General features: G+C 45.9%; 1 protein-coding gene across 2 annotated transcripts in view; it reads right to left on the reverse strand.

Annotated features, from left to right (window-relative positions):
- Positions 1-21,725, reverse strand: part of MAPRE3 (microtubule associated protein RP/EB family member 3) — a 47,945-nt gene extending 26,220 nt beyond the window's left edge. The window contains exon 1 of one of the 2 annotated variants that reach the window (XM_029232115.1): positions 21,291-21,725. The gene's annotated coding sequence lies outside the window, so the exon portion shown is untranslated. The remainder of the gene's footprint in view (positions 1-21,290) is intronic. The other variant, XM_029232116.1, reaches the window with a different exon arrangement.
- Positions 21,726-21,955: the final 230 nt, after the last annotated feature.

A 21,955-nucleotide genomic window follows, 5' to 3' on the forward strand; every position in this document is an offset into this window, starting at 1 on the left:
CCTTACAGAAAATGTCTACTGATCCCTGCTAACAAGTATCTACATGGTATAGACAGGATTACCTATCATGAGGAATAGTGTGACTTGGAGATACTGTAAACAAGACAAATACTTCTCCCTAGAGGTCACAAGGCAGCACCTTTATCAATGCAAAATAAGCTACAAACTTAGAAAAACTGTCACATGTCATTATGTAGAATCTGGTTGTAAAGGTAATAATAAACGGAGGGGTGGTTATTGTGGGACCTAGAAAAAAAAAGTGCCTGGAAAGTAAAACTATGTTAGTGCAATTTTAACATTATCCAAGGAGTGGCACTCTGTTTAGTCGACACTGGCATTCTAGTCACTAGGACAGTGCCTCTTCTAGTGGAGAGGGGAGAATTAATTAAGCTTGACCAGAGTGTGATGATATATCATTTATTAACATCTTGCAACTCTATTTGCTCTGATTTTATGCTCACAGAGCAAGCTCTGATTGCTTTTCTGATTTTCAAGGCCCCGTATAGGGAAGAAGTATATCCCTTGTTGTATTAAATGTACTTTCTGGTACAAATGTGCCTGAGCAAATAAATATAAGTCGGTTTTCTCAGGGCTTAGTGACCTTAAGTAGAGCTGATCATTAAAGTATCAGATCTAAAGACCTGAGAGGCTAGATCCTGAGCTGTGTCATTTCCCTTAGAATATGGCACAAAACAAAACAGTGAAAACAGACAGATCGATCGTCAATACACCTCTTTCAAAGCGGGCCGATGCAAAAGTATGCTGAAATGTTGGACAGCTCCCACCTACAAAGATTAGGGCTCTAGCCAAATCCTGAGGTATCTAGAAGCATTCCTTAAAGTCAATATTCTCAATAAGTTTCTGTCTTGTGGGAAAAGCCCACCCTCTACGCAGGAGAACGTGGCTCTTAAGGTGTCCATTATAGTTCTGGCTTTCCTGCTGAGCATGAACTTTCAGACCCAACCAGTGGCCAGGACCAAGCTGGGCCTACACTAGTAGGACAAAGTACCAGAACTGCCGTATTTCCTAAATCTAGCAAGCATCAGTGTTGGTAAGGCTGAGAAGGGGGCAGAGGGCTCGGCAGCTGGTCCTCAACCTGCCATTTCACTGGGCAGGGAGTCACACCCATACGCACCAAGTGATTATAGCAGGGTGTATTAAAACTACAACATGAATTCAGGGCAAGGGCAGTGACTTACATTAGTATTTTTAATTCTAAAGCATGGTGCAAAGTAGGTGCTTAATGTTTGTTGAGAGATCTGTTTTCTCTTCCCCTCAAACAATCCATCCACAACTTCTAGAATAGGTTAGTATTAAAAAAAAAATCTGAGAACATTACTCAGTGAGAATGAGTGTCCTGCTTCCCATAAAATATGACTTGAAAACCTTTTTTGGACAAAAAGCATTGCTGTAGTTTTTAGATGTAAATATAATAAATATGAACATATCTCATTTATTCTTCTCCCTTACTTACAGAAGGAATAACAGTTTCTGATTTCCCCAAATCATGAGGCTAAACAATTATACACATCCAGTTTTCCATAGGAAGTTGGCATAAAGGAAGGATGTGTGAGGGTTGTTGGTGGTGGGGAAGGACAGGAAATCAATTTTCATATGTATGGTCCTGGGGCTGATCAACCAAGCCTCCCCGGACTCTGTTTTAGGTCTTCTAAATTCAGTAAGTACACATTGTGTGTCCACCACGTGTCAGGGACAGTGTCGGGCACCGGTGACAGGCAGATGAACAGGATGAGGCCCCTGCCGTCAAGGAGATCACAGCTGACCCACGGAGAGAGACACACAGAATGATGACACATACAGGGGCTATAAAGCCAATCCATTCTTCCCTGGTAATTATTTGAGCAATTACTCCCTTGGTAATCACTTTAATTGTTATTGAATTTGAAAAAGTAAAAAAGTGGTATTGAAATTCAAATACTATAGATGTGTATAAAATAAAAAAATGTCCTGGTATCAGGTATGTGTATTCTTCAGATCTTTTAATATACATACTCAAACTACGTATACACACATTTGTTCCATTGTTTAAAGAAAATATAAACATTCTATGACCTTTTTTCCCTTTAAAAATGTCATGGTTACTTTTCCATGCAGTGTACAGAGGTTCACCTCATTCTCTGATGGTTGCATAGTCTTTTGTACTCAAGAATAATTAATTTCTCTGAAAAGGTTAGGGAAAGTTTTGGGCAAAAGGTGATATGTGATCTGGCCTTGAGAGAAGAACTGGAGTTCATCACAGTAAGAAAAGCCGATGCTTGTGATGAAGGAAGGGAGCGGGGACAGCCCGAGCGCGCTTGCGAGGTGTGGAAACACACAGCGTCCTTGAGGGACCATCAGCAGTCTGGAACACGCTGTTCCTCGAACTTTGCCGCGCATCAGAAGCACCTTGGGAGTTTCTTAAAACTAGCTGTGCTGTCTCCTACCTTGAGACTCAGCAGGTTGGCGAACCCAAGTCTTTGCTCTTACCAATACACTAGTCTGTCTCCGCTTCTATGATAGTGTGGATTCACACCATCCTCCATAAGACAAGGCAAATGGAAGGCCCAGAAAGCCCCCGTGGTGGCACAGGAGAAAATCCTGGCATCCTTACGTTTTACTCTCACTTGGCCATTTCATTCTCAGCCTTCTAGCATCCTCTCCTACACCAACTTTTCACTTTGTAGTTTTATATCATCTTTCATCTGAGAAGTTCAAAGTATTCCCAATGTTGACATCATGGTTGGGTGATGGGAACAGGTAACAGCCTCATTTTATAGAAGGATACATAGAGGCACTGGGGAACTCAACTTCCTACCACAGTGAGTGAACACGGAAGTTGAGAACAGAATTCAAACCTGCCTTTCATCCTGTTCATGATATTATTGTCCCTTCCCCTGAATTACAGACTTTGGATCACTTTTCTCATTAATCGAGGCAGTATGTGGAAAGCATCCTGCACAGTATCCAGCTCACAGCAGAGACAAGCCATTTCTCCCCTGGTAACAACCAAGCAGGAGCTGCCCAGGGCCTCCGGAGCTTGGTGGGTGTTTCCTGATGTGCTGCTCAGGCCAGTGAGCCAAGAGGCACACCACGTAACGGTGGCACTGGCAGTTAGAGCCTGGCCTCCAGCCGGTGCGTCTGCCTAGGAGAGGAGAGTAGTGTGGTCTATAGACAGGTGGCCCTAGGATGATGGGTTCTTTTTTGTCCCCTACCTTGAGCTTCATGCGCTAAACTAGAGCATGTATCCAATAAGCTGCTTCTTTTTAAAGTGAAATTCATTAATTGGAGTCTCAGACCTTTGTGTTATGAAGAGAGGAGCTGAAGCAGAATTAAGCCATTAATTATCTGGCGAGGTTCCAAAGCACTCACCATAACTTCTCATCGTGTTTCACAAGCATGTAGGACACCTCTGTCTAATGGCTCGTCCTAGAAATGAGTTTGAGTGGTTAGGAACACAAACACTTCTGCCCTAACGGACTATTCTCTGATCCCTTTATTGGTTGTCAAATCTCCTTTGAACACTCTCCAGCTTTATATTCAATCATGAAAAACCTTTTCAAAATAGGCCTTGAGTGTTTTCTAGTAGATAATTTTAATGTTGAGAATTAATTCTCTTCCTCCTGTCCTAACTCTACTTCTTTGAAGTCAGCATGCCTTTCATCTGTAAATATGAAAACAAACATGAATAATTAATGACTTATCATCCTCTCCAAGTAGGAAGTTTTATTCACTTCTGAGGAAGAAATAATTATTTCCCACAGTCAGAGAGACGGGTAGGAGCAGAATGGGGACTCTGCTTCTGATGGTCTCGATGTGTGTTCAGACTGCCTCGAGAAATTCCACCTGCCTTCAAGAGCAACTATTACTGGGTTGCTCTCTCTTGAGTACTGACCCCTCTAGGTGGAAATATGTTTCAAACGGTGGATCTTCAGCTTCTCACTCTCCCGTCTGACCAACACCCCCATGAACCACTTCCATCTTTTACGATGGAGCCATAACATCTCCCACATGCCCTGTATGCTGAACTCCCCAAGCCATTACAATGAACTTGCCCCATTACCTCTAACCCCAGTACCATGTATACTTCTTGTGACTCATCCTTTGGCTCATCTCCAACAGGGCAACAGTTCTATGACTGATGGCTGCATGAAATGCCCTTACAGACCCATTCAGCTAGGCTGCTTGATAAGCACCAAAGGTGAAGGCTGTAGGAGACACCCCCGCCACATGTCGTCACCTCGAAAGCTTAAGGGGAGAACTTCACCTTGCCTAGCTCACGTTCATAACCCATCTCTTTAAAAAATTTATTTATTACCATTTTCTGCCTAGAAGAACCTGTGAGTGTAATGCATTCCATGTTTACTACCTCTGCAAAAGACGTGTTTCCTTTGATACTGCCTTTCTCACTTCAGGGAGTAGCATCTAATTTGAACACTCAGGGATGTGGTAAACAGATCCATCATTCTTTTTTCTTTTTTTTTTTTTTTGCGGTACGCGGGCCTCTCACTGCTGTGGCCTCTCCCATTGCGGAGCACAGGCTCCGGACGCGCAGGCTCAGCGGCCATGGCTCACGGGCCCAGCCGCTCCGCGGCATGTGGGATCCTCCCGGACTGGGGCACGAACCCGTGTCCCCTGCATTGGCAGGCGGACTCTCAACCACTGCGCCACCAGGGAAGCCCGGATCCATCATTCTTACCCACACCCTTTAGGATCTGCAGACTGTGGTAGGCCCCCACAAAATGTCATCGTCCTAATCCCTGGAACATGTGAATATGGTACCTTAAGTGGCAAAAGAGGCTTTGCAGATTAATTAAGTTAAGGATTTTGTGATGGGAAGATTAGTCTGGGTTATCCAGGTGGCCCTAACATAATCACAGGGGTCCTTATAAGGGGGAAGGGCGGGGTAAGAGAGAAGATGTGATGATGGCAGCCAAGGTCGGAGTGATGCAGGGCCACAAGCCAAGGAATGCAGGCAGCCTCTAGAAGCTGGAAAAGGCGAGGAAAGGATCTTCTCCTAGAGCCTCCAGAAGGAACACAGCCTTGCCAACACCTTGATTTTTAACCCACTGCATTGGTTTCCTAGGGCTGCTGTAGCAAACTGCCACACACTGGATAGCTTAAATGAACAGAAATTTATTCTCTCACTGTTCTGGAGGTCAGAAGTCCAAAATCAAGGTGTCAGCTGGGCTGCACTCCCTTTGCAGGCTCTAGGGGGAATCTGTTCTTTGCCTTTTCTAGTTTCTGGTGGCTCCAGGCATTCCTTGGCTTGTGACCACATCACTCCAATCTCTGCCTCTGTGGTCACACTGTCTCCTCCTCTTCTCTCTCAAAACTCCCTCCATCTCTCACTTATAAGGATACCTATGACTGAATCTAGGGCCCACCCAGATAATCCAGGGTAAGCACCCCCTTTCAAGATTCTTAATCACACCTTTTGTCGTATAAGGTAATATTCACAGGTTTTGAGGATTAGGACTTGGGGAGACAACGTTTGGCCCACTATACCTATTTCAGACCCCCAGAACTGTAAGATAATAGATTTACATTGTTCTAAGCAACTACGTTCATGGTAATCTGTTATAGCAGCAATAGGAAACTAATACACAGACTGATCATATCTCCTCTCACTTGGATTCTCTAAGCTGAGGAGTCCCTCTTTGTTCTCCTACTCTGTGGAGATGGCTCTGGGTTATGCTGGTTGTTCTGTGACCTTGGCACTGGCCTAGGCCAGACCTGAGGTGGTGGAGCCTACCTCTGCCATGTTACCTCTACGAGGATGGCTTCACCTACTCAGATCCACACTGTCAGAACATGGAGAAATGAGATGTACAGAAGAGAACCTAGAACTAGAATACCGTGAAACATCTCGTGAGCTGGGAGGATGGCCCAGGTGGGATTCGGACTGACTCTGAGGAAGAGCCAACATCCTTCCCCAAAGGGAAGAAAAGAGTTTCAACAGCACATACCCTAACCTCCCTCAGGGCTGAAGCGCATCTTTCTAAACGGTACTAGGCAGCTGATAACTAGGCTGGGGAAGGAAGAATTCAGAACCTGGGAATGTCCCTTCTGCTCCTTCGGTGTTTCAGTGAATTTAGGCAATTCAGCTAGCAATCCTGACACATTTAGACATCTGTAGGTAAGTCTAGCTGAGGCAGAGTTTTATTCTGCTTAAACAAGTCACTGGCCCTATGTTTCAGCTTCTTCACTAGCACAGTGAAAGCATCTTCCAGGGATGAATTCAAAACAAAGTTCCCTGACGTTATTTCAGTGTCTTGGAAATAGTGCTACTGGGGACAAAACCAAATATGATGTTACCTGGGACAATGGAAAGTGCTTTCCACGTGTATCTTGCACTGGTTCTTGACCATGACTACTGGAGACATTGCAAGTGGACAGGATCTTAACGTAATTAAAAACTGGAAGAAAATGTAGCAAGGCATTCACCGTAGCAAACAACAGTGGTGGCAACAGGTTTCGTGCATGGAGGGGCTTGGGGCTGGTAATCTGGTGGGAAGAGGGAGACAGAAGAGAGTCTTGAAACTGTGTTTGCAGAACCACACACATTTGTGTTTGGACTATAGGTTCACCTGGGCGGCTCTGCAAGGGGGCAGTACTAAAGCCCACCATGGCCACCCCTTGATGCCACTATTGTTTGAGTGGTGGAATTACAACGGCTTTAATTTCCTTGTTTACTTTTTTCTATCTTTTCCATTTTTTCTATAAATGAAAAATAGTAGGATCTCGTGTTTTTAGAAAGAAATAATAAATACGTTAGAGTATGTATGCAGAAAAAAAGCTGGAATATTCAACAAAATTGTGGCACTTATTTCTCCTTGGGGGACAAGGTTATGGAAGACTTCTACTTTCTACATTAAGCATTTCTGTAATGTTTTAATTTTAAAATATTGTAAAGGGAACTTTGACTTACATTTGTTATCCAGAAAAGGTTTTTTTGACGACTACTATACACTAAAGGCATTAGTTAAACGCACATTGCTCTAAGAAATTTTTCTGAAATATGGGCTAGGTGACAGTGATTTTTGAGAATAATTTTTCTTTTAATTCATAGGAAAGCTAACGTATGGATACAAATTAGGACGCACGGATTATTAGGGTGAGAATGAGACAAGTGATACAAAAATTCTCAAGGGTGTTGTTCAGAGGAATGACAGGACCTAGCAGCTCTCTGAAGAATCCTTTTCCAAACCCTAAATCTCCAACAGGGGGCAAAGGACCAGAGGCGAGAGGCGGCTGCTGTTTAGGGACAACCTGTAGTAAAGGCTTCTCGGTCCTTTCTCTTAGCTCGCCTCCTGCCCTCAACCACCAAGGGCGGCTCGGGTGCCTGAGAAAGCTTCCTAAGGCAGCCAATTGGCAGCCTCTCGGGAGAGACTTTTAGAAGGGGCTGTCGATGCCAGAAGACCAAAGAGTTCTAGGAGCTCTAAAACATCTAGTTATTATCCCCTCGTCCCTCCCAAAGGGGTCATCTGCTCCAGGCAGGAAGTAACATGGTTTCCACAGAGCAGCTAGACGCTGCCAGAACTATCTGAGTTCAGATGCTGAACTCTGAAGATGAAGCAGCAAATCGGACCTCCTGAAGTCCTCCCGACAGGGCCTCAGGGCCTCGGAAACAAAGCCCTCTCGAGTTACGATCTTTAGCACATCCCAGAACAGCTCTGGGCCAAGGCAGTGCCTGGCTGGGTCTTGCTAATGGAGCCTTCCAGGCCATGGGGAGTCCTCTGGGCTACAGTCAGAGGCTTGCCACGTCTGGGAAGGCGCAGGGTACTGATTCTACCTGTTGTGAGGCTGGCTAGGTTCGGAAAGACGCCTCAAAGAAGCAGATAAGTTCTCTGGAAGCTGGGGGGCGGGGTGAGGGCGCTACAGGGGGGAGAGGAGCTCTGGAGTCTATCCTGGGAACCCAGGGGACTCCTGGGTCATGGGCTGGTCGCCCATACCCAGGAGAGTGGGAAATGGGACCTTGGGAGAGCTTACACTAGGCAAGTCGCCTTTGTCTTTATGTGAGCACAGATTACGTGGAGGGTTTGGTCTCTGAACGTCCTGTCTCTCTGTTACTGGAAAGGTACCTCTGCCCAAGTTAGGCCTTGCTGAATAGGGTGGTGGTATCCGTCCTCTTCTTCCCTTCTCCCTCTCAGGGGAGCTGGTTTGGCCTTCCCGGTTTCCGGTGCCACTCCTTGCTAACGTGGAGACCGAGAGGTCCAAGAGCCGCTCCTTCTGTTACTTTTGTCCAGTAGGGACGAATGTGAGGGCTTTTGGTTTATTATTGCAGCCACTATCTAGTCACTCCTAGGAACTGCCTCACAGAACTAAGGACTGACAGCAACAAAGTACCCCTCAGAAATCCACTCGTTCAGCAATTATTTGTTGAGCCTCCACAATTTCTAGGTCTCATATGGATGAGTCAGTCAGTCTTGATCCTTGATTCATGAAGCCTGTTACCTAGTGAAATAGGTAAGTGGTCATAAAATCATACAAATAACTATGTAATTATAGTCTCATTAAGTGCTGTATAGTAAACATATACGACTAGGGTGTTTTGAAAGCAATGGCTTTCTGCCTCTTAGTGAAAGATACATTTTATATTCAATACAATACATACACAAACACACACACCCAGACATAGATAATAAAACAAAAGTTCCATTAAACAATTCTTACTCTTACTATGAGTGATGCCCTCTGATATTTTCTGGTCTTTTCATTTGTTGTTGTTGTTTTTTTTTTTTGGCTGTACCACGTTGCTTGTGGGATCCCCGACCAGGGATTGAACCTGTGCCCCCCTGCAGTGGAAGCACGGAGTCCTAACCACTGGACCACCAGGGAATTCCCTGGTCTTTTCATTTAGAAAATGCTGGTTACAACCCAATAAATTGGTCTCACAACCAATTAGTGGTTGTAATCTACCATTTGAAAAACCCTGTCGTGGGGTCCCCAACATAGAGTGGAGTGAGGATGGAGGTTACAGAACACTTTCCCCTAGGGAAGGACATTTAGGCCAAGACACAGTGAGGTTACGGAGACTCGGCCCAAAAAGGCCAGGAAAGAATGCTCCCGACAGAGAGAACGGCATATGCAAAGACCCCTCATTTAATAGAAAAGGAGAGTGGGGATCAAGGAAGAGATGTGCCTTGTTCAAGGTCGCGTAACTCTAAGCCCAAGTCTCCTAACTCCGAGTTCAAGGTTCTCAAGCGTGCTGCAGCCTATTAGCTGTAGTCTTCCTCTTCATTTTGCTACTGATGGGCCAAGGGCTAATTATTCAGACCTAGGCTGACTAGGAGGCAAGAGAAAGGAGCAACGGCAGGGGGCTATGTTTACAAAGGGCCCGTTTAATTCTCCATGCAAAACAATGCACCTTAGTGCCTACCCCACCTGGCTTGAGGCCTGCACTGGCGAGCTGTTTGTTCCTTCCTGGTAGGGACTGGCTGGGAGCCGTACTCCTGCTTAGTCCTGGCTTTAATGAAACACCATTTACAAAATGTCCAGGCAAGGTTTAGACTCAGCTGAAGGCCCTGGAAAGGATGCAGAGCGCTGGCCCTGGCTTTTCCATGTCCCTGTGTTGATGTTGGCACTCCCTTTCCATGTGTTTCCACCTTGCTCAGTTCCCTGCTTGGCCCCTGTGACTGCTATGCATGGTCAGCTGTGTAAAGCACTTTAGTTGTGCGGTATGATGGTAATGTGAATATGGCAAGTGGAATAGAGGCCACAACCAAGGGTGTCAGTCAGAGTCAGGGTCAAAGTGGATGATCTAGGAGGACATGAGAAGGAGACCGGTCGCAGGAGGCAAGGGCCTTAGGCCAAGTTTCAAAACAGGCAAGAGAGAAACAGAGCTGCTCTATACAGTTGTACAGTTTGTACACTGCACAAAGCACCCAGGGAGGGGATGAGTGAGGCTGAAACGGAACCCACAGTCCACTCACAAAACTGCGTCCCTGGCAAGGGGCTGTATCTGCCTGGAGGAAGAACCTTCACGGACAGAGGCCAGAGAGGAATGGCTCGGTAGGGCTCCCGGGCAGAGTCGGAAACAGCCAGGCCCACACAACAGTGCATCGAAAATATGACTGCTGAGCCTAGGGAAGGTCAGCCTGCTCAGGTTTTAAACACTAAAACCATGTGGGTGGATAAGGGCTGGTGGTTAGGTGCCACTCCGTAGCGACAAGCTGTGACCACAGGAGCAATGGCTGAAACCAAAGACACCTCATGGTGCAAGCCCCTTATCAAGCCGGACTCTGTGAAGCTCCTCCATCTGCGTTTCACCTCCATCAACCTCAGAGGTAATCCTGCCACACCCTGGAAGCACAGCGCTACACCAGAGATTTTAGCTACAAAAATGTTGCTAGTAATACGTGCCCATATGTTAAGGGAAGAAACAACAACAACAACAACAAAAACACCCCCAAACATTCTACAAAGGTGAATAATTAAAAGTAAAAACAGCCTCTTAAAATTAAAATCTTCCTCTGTCAAAAACCTCCTCACGGCTCATCACTCACCTTCCAACCCCCCTTTCTGTTCTCACTGGAGCCTGTAATTACTTTCCCCCTCATTCTGCTGACAACCAGTGCCTGTCTTAGATTTGCAGTGCTTCCTTCCACCTCTGACCTTAGGGCCAGCTGCTTCACTGCCATCTCAAACTCTGCCTCCCAAGAAACCTTGCCCCGAGCATGCTAAGCCACCCCCGTCCTCGTGCTGCCCCACTTACTGCTGCTTCTCCAGGCTAGAGGACTTCAGAGACTTAGCCCTTAGGAATTCATGGGCCCAACTCAGCCCTCACCCTTGCACAACAAGACTTTCATTCACCTCTCAAACGCCCAGGCTCATTTCTCACAGTGGTTAATTCAGACCTCCAGGACCTCGCCCCCGACCTCAGCAAGCAGCCTTGGCTCTGTCTCACACTAAGGGAAAGGTCTTTTATTAGTAGGAACTCCAGTTATCTCCCCTGGACTTCACCCTGCAAGTCAGGGGTACAAAGAGCTATACACTCTCCTCCTATCAGTCTCAGAGGAAGGGAGTCCTTCCCTCTCCTGCAAAGTTATCCCTTCCCTGGTGTTCTCAAGATCATTCCTATTTGCTCGCTTTCTCTCTTGTATGTGGATTATTTTCCTCAAATAACTCCTTTTCCTTTCCACCATCACACATGATCATGTCTCCTTATTTTCAGAAATTATTCCAAGTCAATACTAAACTCTTACTCTGATTGTAAGTTGGTTGGATCACCATGGAGAACAATGTGTAATAAGGCCATTAAAACAACAACAATGTGGAAACAATCTAAGTGTCCATCAGTGGATGAACGGATAAAGAAACTGTGGTATATATACAGAACGGAATATTATTCATCCAAAGAAAAGAAGGGAATCCTGCCATCCACAACACGGATTGACCTTGAGGGCATTATGCTAAAGCAAGTAAATTGGACAGAGAAAGACAAATACTGTATTATCTCGCTTATATGTGAAATCTAAAAACACTGAACTCATAGACACAGAGAACGGATCGGTGGTTGCCAGAGGTCGGGGTGGGGGTGAGGGAACTGGTTGAACGTGGTCAAAAGGCACAAACTTCCGGTTATAAAATAAATAAGTCCTGGGGAATATAATGTATAGCATGGTGACTATAGTTAATGATACTGTATTACGTATTTGAAAGTCGCTAAGAGAGCAGATCTTAAAAGATCATAACAAAAATAATTGTAACTATGTATGGTGATGTAGGTTAACTAGACTTATCATGGTGATCTTTTTGCAGTGTATACAAATATTGAATCATTATTTGCACACCTGAAACCAATATAATGTTATATGTCAACTAAAAAAAACCTAACATGGTTTGTACCGTTTGCCTCAGTAACTCTGCTTTATAGGATATACCTCTGAAGAAATAACCCAAAAAGGAAAAAAAAGGAATTTGTACAGTGATGTTCAGAGCAGAGATACTTACGCTTGCAAAATATTGGAGATACCCTAATTGCCCAATAATAGATTGATGGTTAAGCACATTTTGGTATCGCTATAATGGAATACCACAGAGGGAATGGGATATTTGCAGTGACAAATCTATGGATTATGCTGATATAGAGAAATCTGTAGATGAAGCACACTTCAATACACAAAAGCTACATAAACAAAAAATACATGCTTACTAAAATTTTATATATGTTTGATGATAAGGAACAGAATTGTAACAAAAAAAGTTTGATCCCGCTGCTTCTTCTGGTTACTACTTTTCTCCCCTTCCCTGTTGCCGTTCTCTGGTGACTGTCTATTGCCTCTACTTGCTCTGTACCCAGTTCCCTGCTTAACGCTACCCAATCTGGCTTCCATCTCCAGCGTTTCACTGGAGTGACACCCTAGCCATGATTTTCTTCTGGATGGATCCTTGAGTCTAGTTAAACCAGCAGCACTGAAGCTCTCTTCCCTTGCTCTGAAACCTCCTACTTCCCCACATTGCTTCACTTTTTTCCTAATTATGGACAATTCTCAAAGCTTACTACTTGGGGCTGTGGTCTTTGTGCTCTGTACCCGAGACCCCTGGAGAAACCCCCTTTCAGGGAAGCCATCGCTCCTGTGTTGTTGACTCTCACACCCATAGCTCCATCCAACCTCATCCTCAGCTTCTGGGCTTTTGTGATCACTCCACTTGGATGTCTCCAATTGTCATCTTTAGTTCTCCATGCCTAAACCAAAACTTATCTCCAAACTGTCTCTTCAACTTCCTAATTTCTGACTAATGTTCGCAGTGTTGTGCAAACTCTCACAGCCTCAGTCTGGTAAAGGTGACCTACTTACCATCCTTGGCCAGTCACTCCTTCCAAGACGCGGCACCTTGCCTCGTGGAAAGCCCTCTCTGGTGTCCTGTCTACTCAAAGCCTTCTCATCTTCAGGACACGCTCAGGGTCTGCTCCCTTTGTGAAGTCTTTTCTGATTACTCCAGTTCACAATGATTATTTTCCTCTCAGAGCCCTTTTTGAATTTAGACTCTGTAGTGCCAGTGACTCACAATATGCTGTTCTTTTCATTTCTTTTGCCTCAACTCTCCTACTGACCTGTCCTCTGGTGGGTGGGATCCTGTGCTACCCTGCATACCCAGCTCCGATATGCTTCCCTCTCTGAAGGCTTCCCCAGCTCTTACACGCTCAGGGTCACTCTTCTGCCTGGGTTACCAAAGCACCCTTTCCCATCACTGCTGGCGTTCCCGCCCCATTGTGTGATAGCGATTTATATAATTTTGTGTCCAATTCTCCTGCCAGAATGTTAGCTGAGTTCCTTAAGGGCAGAGACCATGGCTTATACCACAAAGGAGCACAGATGTATTATCAACCCCCAGTGTCGTCATGCATGCTAATCATTCCACACATCCACCTTATCTTCCAAACCAGACTGAAGTTTCTCATGGACAGGGGTTGAATCTCATTTCTTTTATACCCCATAATGGCTCAGAATACAAAACAGAAAGGACTTGGAGAGATCTTATTGAGAGTATACTTAGAATAAGGCCTTAAGAAGACAATACGCAAATTTACACGAATAACCTATAAACCTGGAAACTATACTGTCTGGGGAATACAAATGTTATCAACTCTCAAAACACTGTACCTTGCTATTTTAGGGCCAGCATAACACATCTCCGTACTTAGCAGTGGTCCTGTCACTTAAAGGTGTTAATAGGATGCCCAAACTGGGAGCTTTCAGCAGTGAACTCTACCCATCTAAAATCAGGACAGATCACAGACTGAATCAGAGACCCTGATAAGTGGCAATAATCTGCAGGGACGGGAGTGGGGGCTGACGGCTGTCTGCCAAGAGTCTGGTGCTGCAGAAAAGTCTAGCTACACAGTGCATGTTACACCACGGGAGATAAGCCTTCAGTGAGACACTCCCCACACGGGAAGGGACATTTAATTTCATCCAGTGGTCCAAGGCCTGCCCCTTTCACATGGCACAACACACAGCAGTTCAACTATGATCCTGCTGACTCAGAGCAGCCGAGATTTCATTTCTTACCAGGCAGGAAATACCATTTAAATTACCAGGTGACCTGGACAACACCCTCAAGAGAAGATGAATGCTTCTCCCACAGTCGCTCTTTCCAGGTGGTGGAGTGTCCCCAGCGAGCCACACCCAAAGACATGTTCACTAATAATCCTAGGTGGCAGGGTAGGCCTCCACCCTGTCTGGGACAGGTGTCTGGGGAGTCAGAACCACTTGGAAGAAGAGGCAGACCCTGCTTAGAAAACATTTATATAGCAGCACAGGCCGAGCTGTGTGATAAACCACATGGTTCCTCAGCTCTACGTCCCGGTGCTCAGAGGTGGGCCGACACCACCACTGGTAGAGGGCAGGTATCAGCCCACTGGACAGGCCACAGAGATCATGCACAGTGTGTGCGTGGATGGGAGAATGAACGAGAGGACAGCAGCGGCCGGGCCAGCCCCTCCCATCACAGTCAGCAGCTCCAGGGACCCGCCCAGCCCATCCCCGCAGTGGGCTTCTGCTGCCAGGTGGCCACCCAACCTTCTCCACCCACGCCTGGAAGAAAAAGGGCCTCTGAGCTGACGGCGGAACAGAATATGGCCAGGGCAAAGGGAGGAAGGAGGCTGCTGCAGGCCTGGGTGGAGTCTTTCAGAACAGATAGTTCAGATAGGTGCACAACCGCCAAAACAAGGGAGAAAGCCTCAAATAAGGCCCCTGAGACATGGGGGAACCAGGACACCAGAGAATCTGCTAAGACATGGGGAGAAAAAGCCCACCCAAATGGAGCCCTGTGGTACACGGGGTTTTACTGAAATCTGATAAATCTAAACAGCAAAAGTTAAGAGGCAAAGAAGACTATATTGTAAGACACTTTCTTTTCATAATTTTTTTTACATCTCATTTGAGTCAAGAGAGACTACTTCATTTGGACGGTTGGACTTGAGAGTTTCTAGACTACGGTTTTAAGTCACACACCCACACAGTAACACTCCAGGCACGCTCTCTCTCAAAGAAGAAATGAAGTACTATCTAAAGGAACACCTTTGAGAAGTGTTTACCTTGAATCATGACCATAGTGAAACAAAATAATAAAAAATTAAATACCTTGAGATTTTCTCAGCGATTGTTCTACTACATGGAAGCTACACATCGCTGGTTTAAAAATTTTGTGATGAAAGTTATAGCTGCTTAATGCAGAAAAGTTTGGGACACACGGAAAAGCACTCAGAAAGAAAAGTAATCTCGTTACTTAAAGATAATCACTTATGGTTTTGGCATATGCCCTTCTAGTACCTTTTCATATATTTTAAAATAAAGTTGGTATCATTCTTGACACACAATTTTGCATCCTTTTTTCATTGATTATATCAAAAGTTTCTGATATCAAAAAATATTCTACAAGATTTTTGATGCCTGTGCAGTATTTCATCTAGGTGAACTGACCAATGCCTAATTATTGATCCTTTTGGTTGTTTTAACTATTTGATGTTATTAATAATGATTATAATCAATAATGTTGCATTAATAAAAATCACTGTATAGGTATTTTTATATACATCTCTGATTTTCGCAATATTCCTAGAACAGCAATCTCTGATCTAAACATATGCTCCTTTTAACGTTTTTGATACATAATGTCAAAACTACTTGGGCAAATTTGAAGCCATGCTTCTTGCTCAGTTATTTTAAACATATCACACAACTGGTATGTATCTCCTATATACAAGAAATAGTTTCAGGAAAAAAATCATTTTACGTGGAGTCACAACATTTAGATAGGCCAAATCTTTTATTTACTTCAGGCAAATAATGTGTCCAGAGCTCAAAACACCGATGTAACGTTACACCCGTTTAGGAAAGTTGGTAGGGCACGATGCTAGTGAGAACAAGATATTGGACTTAGGCCCCTATTAGCCAGTCCACTCTACACAGAGGAAAAACCATCCTTGGCCACAGGAAGCCTCACCAACCTTGGCCAACTGTCGCCCAAATCTGTACTCTTGGCCAAAGGGAAGACTGCGTGATGGATACTCATCATAACCCATCCTAACGCTTGGTTAAGCAAGTCAAAGCACGTGTCCAATGACAGGTGTGTCATCTTTCTATAATAAACAGGACACCTGGCTAGGAAACACAACTGACCAACTTAGGAGAAAAATTAAAGCTCAATCATACCTAATAATTTTGTCAGCTTATCAGTGGTTCCTAGGGGAAGCAGTTAATAAATCACTGTGGGAAAGTGGTGCTCTATCAGCCCGATCTGATCTAAAATGCGGCTACCATAACAGAGTAGGTCAGCATTTCAGCTGGGCGCCGTTATACTTCAAGCCCTCTTCATGCTAAGTAAGGGGCACAGAGTTTTCATAAAGGTCATCTGGTCAGATGCCATTTTCATCAATAGTTGAAAATTAAAATAGCTTATTAGAATAACAATGATTACTTCAACTGTTCAAGAGAAGGAAGGGACAATTCTCAAGAAGGGAGTGAAGAGACTAGGAAGAGGTGGTGAGGTAGGAGGTCAGTGAAGTACCCTGGGCTGCCAGGAAGCAGCCACTTTGGAGGGTCCTGTCCTTACCTACGAGCCTGGTTTGGTGCAAACTGGCTTGGCCTGTTTGAAGGAAGCAGTCTAACCCTATCTGCCCCAAGCATTGACGGCTCCAAGTAAAGGCAACTGCTTCTTGCTCACCAAAATGTACTTACTGAAAAACAACCAATACCAACTCTATTGGTCTTCATTAAATTACAAAAGCACACATGCTTCTTACAACAATTCACAGATAGAATTATATATGAAAAAAAGGAGTTCTCCTTTGAGTGTCCTTTTCACTCCTCCACACTCAAATTCCACTTCCCAGAGGTTAAAACTATTGTGTTTAAATTTTCAGTCCTAAGATGCCTATTTATGAGTATTTTCTTTCCAAATGAAATTTTTAGGAACTTAAAAATTCATTTGTGTCCCACCTGAATGGCTTCCCCGGGCTCCCTAATTACGTGGCAGTCTCTGCCTTGACTCCATCTGGAACCGTTGCCACCCCAAATGCCCTCCCTTTACCTCTCCTCACTAGCAAGGAGGTTTCCCTCCTAAGGCAGATAGCTCCTCTCCTGGGCCCTCCACATCTCCCAGATGCAGAGCTGATCTGAGCAGTCACCAATTAAAGCTACACCTCTAATAGTAGAGGAACTGAATGAAGGCCACTGCGAGCTTGACTCACGGGGGAGAGCTCAGCAGCTTTTCCATTTCAAATTAAGATCACTCCCCAGACTGGCCTCCCCAGCGGAGGACTAACCGCCACCATGACATACACAAACGCACGAAGTCTCTGCTCTCCCAGTCAACTGCTCCCGCCCTGCCAGCCTTTCAGATAACCAGGTCAGCTGAATACATGGAGACAAAGGGGCAGTTCATATACTCCTATTTTGGCAGTTGAAATAACACTGCAAGTGCCAGGTCTTCACAGGATAAATCCCTCTGTGCATGTCAAACACACCGAGAGGCCTGCTGGGAGATGGGGGTTGCTGAACTGGGGGGCCAAGATGGACTTAGGTCATGATAAAATTTGGAAAGCATTATTTTTTATTTTATACTTTAGTAATATAAATTAATGGTTGCTATCTCTTATTAAGCAGGTACTCTACACACTTCCTTTCATTTAATCCTCCCAACCACCCTGTAAAACAGATGGGTATCATTTCAGGCTTGCAGATGAGAAAACTGGCACTCAGGTTCCATAACTCACGCAAGGCCACATGGTCAGGAAGTGGTGGGACTGGGATTTGAACGCAGGTTTGTCTGCTTCCAGAGGCCAGACCACCTCCCTTTCTCAAGGATAGGGGTTAGAAATCTCTATGGCTTCCAGGAACCACAGAAGGTTACATTCTGGGAGCTGGAAGATAATCCAGTTTGCTCCTCCTCTCGGCCCCCTTTCAGCCCTCTCCACCTTGCTTCCTAGAATACAGCAGTAGCCTCACAGATAAGTTGCGAAGACTTCAAACACCCACCTTCGCGTTTGCTTTACGTTAGATGATGTAAATTTAAGAAAGGAAAAACTTCCTTGAAGTTGAAATGCGTGGGGAAAAAATAGTTTTGAGATGGCAAGAATAAATATTTAATTAGACAGTGTGACACTCAATTTCACCTGGCTTTGCAATCAGACAAAAAACAAGCCCTTGTCTACAGGGCTAATTACAGACTACTAAATTATTTTTTATTAAAACCGTCTAGAATATTAAATATGAGGGATGAGGTAACATGGTATTGTAGAATAGCCCTAGACTGGCAATCTGGGTTCTAATCCTGACTCAGCCACTAATAACTACCAACATTAATTTGCATGGTGTACACAGCTGACAAAATGTTTTCACATACTTCCTACATTAGTTGGGTGACCTCAGGCAAGTCACTAACTCTTGGTGTCTCATACCGAAATCTGGAAATGAGAACACTGAACCATCTGAAGTCCTCTCCACTTTTAACATCCTATGTGGGGGAGGACACGTGCCTTAGGGTCTTTACAAATATGTCTGTGAACAAATCAGATGCATTTTGGTTCAGAAAAATTACATTTTCTGCTCAGCTTCTGAAAGATGTTACTTGGCTAAATTCAGGTATAGCTCATACGATGTTTGCTGCCAGCTAGTTGGCTCTGCTTCTGGAGGGTACCATATGAAGGCCTTGGGATGGATCCCCACATAGGAACTTTCCTCTCTTCAATAGCCAACTGCCATGCCTAACTGCAGTCAATCATCTTACGTACACGACCCCACAGAGTAGGCTGGCTTAGGGAAAGGACTTAAGGAAATCCGTCCTCACAATGCATGCGCTCTCAGGATCATCACATCCCCAGGAATATTATAAATATCATTCTCAGTTCTAAGACACGCAAATCCCTCCTTCAAATCTTGCCGCTTCCTGGCTATTTTAATGTTCCTGAAATTAGGAGGCACCGTAGACTCAACATATATATTTTGATCTGGTAGTGTTAAATGAGTTTACCTAAAAGCTGCTGGTAAATTGCTGGTGTGTCTTAGAATCAAGGAAATATAGTGCTACAAAACTACAACATAGATCACATAGATTTAGGTCTAATTTGGTTCAAATCATGTCCCTCTCCCTGATCTTAACAATTACACTCAGTAACAACTGCATAGGCAACGTATGAGACACAGGCATTAGTCCTGTTTCCCAACAGCAGCAGTTTAAAAGGCATTCCATCATTATCTCATAAAATACAGGTATGGATTTTAAAGGCAAATTAACCTATATAAAAACCACTGTGATGCTCTGGAAATGTCCTATCCCACAGTAAACTGTAAAGGGGACATTTTACTCACACCCTCCTGATCTATCTAGCCTTGACACATCTTCTGGCTTCTTAATTCACAGCCCTCCACCCCAGTAATATGGCTGATTCCCAAAATACACTCAACCCAGGAGGAGCAGCTCTCCAGCACAGCTGTCTGCTCCTGCCCTGCTCGGGTATTTCGGTGAGCTATGCAACACAGAGAGGACCGCACAGAAGGAATGTAACTCTCAGGCCCCACAGTTCCCATCGCCCCGCAGGCAGGTGCATCCCACCAAACCCCAGACTGGCATTCGAAACAGAAGAAACTGCGCTGCTGCACGGGGGCAGTAGTTTTCCTGAACTTCATCTCTATGTTTAAAACTAGGGCGACAGCCGTCCTTGCTACTGTAAACTAATCTGATGGGCATGGGGGCGGGGAGTGGCTCTGAGGAGGCTGCCAATAGGCCATGATTGAGCAAAGTCAAGGCGCAAAATCGTTATTTCTCACCGTTTGCAAGCCAGAAACTCCAAATTTGTGGGTTCTTCACCATGATTTTTAGAACTGAACCATCTACGCCTTTTGCACCCTAAAGTAAAAAAACCCAAAGCCTCTTCTACAGTTTAACTGGGTGATATTTACACACATTTTCTAACAGTACACTGACATCTGCAAGCAAAAAAAAAGAATCAAAGGAAGTTGGCAATGAGGTACACACAGTAGTTAGGAGCCCTCGAGTTGAGGCACGTTTATTAAGAGACAGCTTCTGGCTGTGCGCACCAACTCTAACTTCAGCTCCATTTCTTCCGAAAAAAGAAAACAGTTTGGGATCCTGCTCTATTCCAAGATCAGGGAATGCACGATGGGCAGGTGGATGGGTAGCAAACATAACCCAGGGAATTGTTCAAATATGCTAGAACCCCTATCAGGTGACAGTCCCCACAGAGACACAGCTGCAGGAAACAGGGGGTGCAAGCCTCAGCCCTACACCAGAGAGAAACCTCAGTTCTCCTCCTCCTTCTCCGCTCTGCACATGTTATGTTAAAACTCACTCTTGCCCAGTTGGTTACCACTTGGAATTTACAGGTATCAGAGATCACAACCCTTCAATATACAAACAGTAAGCATTTGCTACGGGTATCAGGCCTGTTTCCAAACCTCCCATTATATCCATGTTGTACTGCGGGGGCGGGGAGGGGGGGGGAAGGGAAGGGGGCGGGGGGGATGGAAAGCATGTTAAAGAGTACTGCAAGATGCTTATTCACAACAACGCACTGGAAGCGCAGGAACTTCAGCTCCCAAACGCACCCTTTTCTTCCCCTCCCTCCACTCTCTCCAGTCCCTCTCCACAGCGCCCGCCAAAGCCAGAGCTCAGCCCACTAGAAGGCCACCGTGCACTAGCGAGTGCTCACTAAGCATCATGATGATGGGGCGGAACGCTTCCCAGCAAATCTACTCGGAAAGCCCCACAGGCTCTTAGCAGCCAGCTAGTACTGTCCAGACCTGCTTCCCCACGCCAGCCGGGGCAGGAGCGTGTGGGTAGGAAACCTGAGGCCCCAACGTTTGGGCAGGCACAACGTCCCCCCTCCCCCCAGTCTCCCCTCGCTCTCTCCCTTGTCACTCTTTTTCTGGCATATCACTGGGGAAAACCCGAGAGGCCGTAGATGTCAGGCCCAAGAGGAGTAAGGAGAAGGGACAAGGGCGAACGGGGGGCAGTTTTTTGGGGAAAAGTCTGTCCAGAGCAGAGGTGCGGTAGCGCCGCATCCAGCGGGTAAGAAGCCCCAAGGTGGGTCTGTGGGGAGAGAAGGGGAGGGGGAGTGGCTCGGGGAGGCCTGACGGCTGAGGCCGCGGGAAGCCCGGGAGAGAGGGGTGGAGGAAGGGAGGCGGGCGTGGGGGAGACGCAGCTGGGGGGCGGGTGCGCGGGTCGGGAGGCGAGGGGGGCAACTCGGTTCCCCTCCCCCAGCTCGGGCCCGGGCCTCCCGCTGACTCAGCCCCACGGCGTCAGCCGCCTCGGCCTGGACTCACAGTGCGCGAGATGGCTCCGGCGGAGGCAGCGGGGGAGGGGGACAGGCGGCGGGGGCGCTGCGGCTGAGGCTGCGGCTCCGGCCGGCGGCTCTGGGGCGGAGGGTCCTAACAGAGGCCGCCGCGGTCTCCGGCTTCAACGCACAGAGACTGCGGGGGAAGAGAGCACTGCGCAGGCGCGATGCGGCCACCGCTGTCAGTCCGAGCGGGGCGGGGCCAGGGCACCAGCCGTCTCCAAGGCAACTGGTTGGAGAGGGAAGGACAGCCCCTACTTCCACCTTGTGTTAGCAACTGCGATGGGAGGTGGGGACGACGAGAACAGTCCCTCTAAGTTGCCATAGCAACAAGGAGAGGACACCGCCTCATAAATTTACGGCGATATCGAGGGAACGCTCTTACCTTGTCACCATGGCAACTGGAAACAGCCCCTTCCTCTTTCCTTAGCAACGGGGTAACAATTCCTCCACCCTAACTGATCACAGAAAGAACAACCATTTACACCTGATTCCATAGTAGCCAGATGACGGATTCTTTTTTTTTTTTTTTTTTAATATCTTTATTGCTTTACAATGGTGTGTTAGTTTCTGCTTTATAACGAAGTGAACCAACTATACATATACATGTATCGCCATATCTCCTCCCTCTAGATGACGGATTCTTATCTGTCT

The sequence above is a fragment of the Monodon monoceros genome, unplaced genomic scaffold (assembly GCF_005190385.1).
Source record: "Monodon monoceros isolate NGI ecotype Baffin Bay Population unplaced genomic scaffold, NGI_Narwhal_1 Super_Scaffold_19, whole genome shotgun sequence".
NCBI lineage: Eukaryota > Metazoa > Chordata > Mammalia > Artiodactyla > Monodontidae > Monodon > Monodon monoceros.